At 42.4% G+C, this 4,039-nt stretch overlaps 1 protein-coding gene across 1 annotated transcript in view; it reads right to left on the bottom strand.

The window, feature by feature from the left end:
* The window catches only part of plekhg2 (pleckstrin homology domain containing, family G (with RhoGef domain) member 2), a 61,023-nt gene that overhangs the window by 36,016 nt on the left and 20,968 nt on the right, over positions 1 to 4,039 (bottom strand). The gene's annotated exons all lie outside the window — the stretch shown is intronic.

The raw sequence follows: 4,039 nt of genomic DNA, 5'->3' as shown, positions 1-4,039 counted from the left end.
CACAGATAATGACTTTTATTACAGTTCTATAAATTCAGATTAAAATAAGAAAAATTACATAACAGCACTCTGCTGTAAATGTAAGGCTCATTATTTGTATTATAGCAGAGTTCACCAGTATTTATAGCTTACTGCATTGGTTTTACAGTGTAAATATCTTTAATTAAACATTAAAAAGTTTTTCCTAGTTAATACCAGTTAGCCCACTGTAAAATAAAGGTTTACCCATCAATCTGATGTTAAATTACAGTGTTGTCGACAGGCTTCACGTTGGGCCTCCAGCTTGGAGCCACAGATAGAAAACAGCATAAACAGGTCGTATTTCTCTCTAGTTTCAGTCAAACTCTGCGTTTCTGCCAGTTTGCTGGAAAACATGGAGCACTATAATAATCCTATTGTAGTCGCTGTGCAGCTCAGACGCAGCGAGAACAGGCTGAAAGGTTAGTGGGACACCACACTGACTGCAGACTCTTACAGCTGGCAGAAAACTCTCCCTCTGTTCCCACAATCCATCCTCATCATCATCCTTTCATCCTGCCAAACACTTCAGCCACTCACTCACTCACACAGACACAGCCAGTTTCCACAAGTTCAGATCTTAATTCTCCATCAATCAATCCCTCCGAGCCAGGACAGACAGATTAGTGCACATTACACAAACAATACAAACTCTCAGAAACACATATTTACCACTCAGGTTCCCATGAAGGCAAAACTGTTGTTAAAGTGTTTTTATCCCATCGGTCTCGTGCTGTACGTCACAGATACTTAGCTAGGATTTTGTTCTGTAGCTAGGTAACGAGCTAGCTAATTTACATCAATCATTAGCTAACTGGTTACATCTGAAAGCTATTGTTAGTGAAACGCTAGCTCACTAAGCTAACTTACATACATTTTTAGCACAACTTCTAATATGGATCATAGCACTGGGGGCATCAGGGTCCTCAGATATACTTTCAACAACAACAAACCAGCTTTTTTCTGGAAGAATTTTTGACCTGTTGGATGTTTCTGCCTGAACCCTGTCATTTTACAGTGCAGGTTCAAACACCGTCTCTCTGACCTCTGACCTCTGAACCCACTGCAGACACATGGGTCTGTTCATAATGTTCTTCTCCCTTACAGATTTATCACATCTGTAACATCTGCCCATTCCCTGGTTAATGTGGATATTAAACACTGATCAGATTAACTCTATTGCATCAACAAACGGGGAAAAACCAAAAGTCCTGCTGTGGAAACTAAACCCGCACTGATTGGGCCTGTAGAGGAGAAAAAGGTCATAAGTGTTGCAAACTAATGTTTGTACAACGGGACCAAAGTCAAGTTGAAACCATAGTAGCCCTGAATTAGAAACCAATTCAGCCCCCAGTCAAAACATGTTGAATATATACATTTAATAAAGGATATTAGTCTGAATGCCTCAGATTTATTTGGGACTGCCACCATGGACTTCCATGAACAATAAGCTGGACAGTCATTGTTTCCTGTTTGAAATCCCTTCTTGGATCTACGGTAAAATCTAAACTCTGGTCTTGGCACCAATTTAAAAACCAGAGTAGTTCTGTTTGGACCTGTAGGAGAAAGAAAAGTATGGCTGAAACCAATATGGCCCAATCTAGTCCTGTTTCACATCCCTGCTTGGTTCTACGGTCAGAAGTAGTAGAAACCAGGCCAATCCTGTTTATTCTGCAGCAAAACAACCCATTAGATCTTATATTACAAGCCAAAGTGACCCTGTTTGGGTCAAAAGTAGGAACCAGGTCTCACGTTCTTGTTCCAAACTCATCAAATACTTTTGTAGTCCAACCTGGATGTTAGCATCGTCCTAGTTCCTTTAACAAAGAGTACATAACAAGTAACTCTGCTCCTAGACTGCAACTTTGACGTGACAACCTTGAGGTTTAGCAGGTTCAACCAAACCAGACAGGTCAAGCATTAGAAGGCAGATGAAAGAGTCCCTGGTCCTCCAGGTTGGGGGGGCCGCGAGTTACAGGAACTTTGATGAATGAAAATCTAATCACACGCCCTGGTTGAGGAACGAACTACGACGCTTACCATCTGACACACCTTCTGACACTAAAGAAATGGAGTGAGGTGGAGAACATTTGTCAGTGGCCTATGATCCCTGGAGGAGCAAAGGTCAAGAAGAATATATGTTTAAAAAAGGTCACTTTCAAAGCAATCCGTTGACCTCTGACCTCAAGCTATCTGATGGGGTCTATGAGTACCCAAACCCTGACTGGAAAGCTGAACCTCTGGAGTCAATGAGCCCAGAAAGGAGATCATGTGACCTCCAGGATAATCACAACCTCATGAAACTGTACAACCACAAAAACCACACGAAAACCACACGATTTCTGACCATACCGGCATCGTTGGTTTGACCCGTCCACCACCACCTCCGCCTCCATACGCGGACCGTCTCGTGTTTTATACTTGCGTAGGGGCTGAGCTGCCATATTTGACGACTTGGGAGTGAGAACGTGTTGCACAAGTCTTCATGGTAACAAATCATAAATATATACAGTGTTTGTCTTTCTGATGGCTGATTATAAAGTGTTCACGGTGGTTGTTGTGCTGAATGAGAGTCGTCGACCTCTGAGAAGAAGTCAAATAAAGTAAATTAAAGTGAGTAATGCAACGGACGGAAAGCAGCAGCAGTCTCCTCCGCTCATCATCCAACAGAAAATAAATGTTTATAAAAGAGTCTGGAGCCCCTGAAACACTCCAGAGTTTGAGCGTGACGTTGCTCGCCCCTCTGACCGCCTTGCGCTCTCATCTCTGGAAGCGGCCGTAATTTAAGCTTCATGTTTACATATGCTGCGTGTATGTAATTTATGTTGTAATTTCTCACAGATATGCTGAATGATTCCCATGAGAGAAGTTTCCTGCAAAACAAGAGACATATTGTTCAGCTGTGACGCTGCACAGACCGACACCATGAATGTGTTCACACTGTGTGGCCGGTCGTCTTCCAGGAGTCAATGGTGGAGAGCAGGTCTTAAATATTCAGATGACACATCCTATCGGAGAATCATCTGCTCCTGAACACTAAAACCAGCACTAAAACACTTCACTGCCCCATCTCCATCCACAGTGAGCCAGTTGGTGCAGAGCTTCAGCTACTCTGCAACCACCCTCGACACCACCGACATCCATGAACTCCAGCAGAGTGCAACCATTGCACTTCACCGTGCTCGCTGTCACCAGCTGGAACAAACTCTAAAATCATTATGTAATCATTATATCATTGAGTCACACATCCTTCTGTCTGTCCTGGGAGAAAGATTCCTCTGTAGCTCTTCCTGAGCCAATAAAACCAACGAGTAGATTTCATACAAAGTCAATGCAAGGATGCAAAGAGATGGGAGGAACGTTTTCCCCGTTTGTGAGTTGAGAACCTTTTGTGCTCATATCGGAGGTTTTTTTGCAGTTTTATGTGGGGAAGAGGAGCAGAGAGTCTCTCTGGTCTCCATTCGGAAAACAAGCATTTTAAAAGCTGTTTGCTTTCGTCCTGCCAGACAGAACCGGACAGAGTATCCACCGCCATTATCCATCATGTTGTAGTCATTTCATTTTGATCCGTTTATTATGGAACCCCATTTGATGGGAAAAAAAAGATTCTTATAATTAAAAAAGTTTCTCTTATAAAGACAGAAATGGACTTTCATACTTTACAGCAAAAGTCGTTGTAAAACCAGGTATATTAAAGGGCGAATATTTGCGTTTCTTGCCTGAGTAAAGTGAGTAAATACAAATGATCCCGCGAGTAAACGAGTGAATATTTGCTATTTTATATCCGATTGTGACACAGAGGAGCTGTGAGGGAGGAGGACGAACAAATATCTGACAGAGGAGGAGAGGAAACGAGGAGATTAGGAGAGGATACAACTATAGGAGAGGAGATGAGAAAAAGGAAACAATGAAATAAAAAAGAGAGAAGGGGAAAGGAAAGGAAATGAGATAAGGAGAGGAAGCTAGTAGGTAAAGGAGGAGAAGATGAGAGGAAATAAGGAGAGGAAACTAGGAGAGAAAA

Source organism: Morone saxatilis, unplaced genomic scaffold (assembly GCF_004916995.1).
Source record: "Morone saxatilis isolate NCDOM2014 unplaced genomic scaffold, NCSU_SB_2.0 Contig8, whole genome shotgun sequence".
In the NCBI taxonomy this organism is placed as follows: domain Eukaryota; kingdom Metazoa; phylum Chordata; class Actinopteri; family Moronidae; genus Morone; species Morone saxatilis.
The sequence above is the reverse complement of the archived record's forward strand: the minus strand, read 5'-3'. Positions and strand labels throughout refer to the sequence as shown.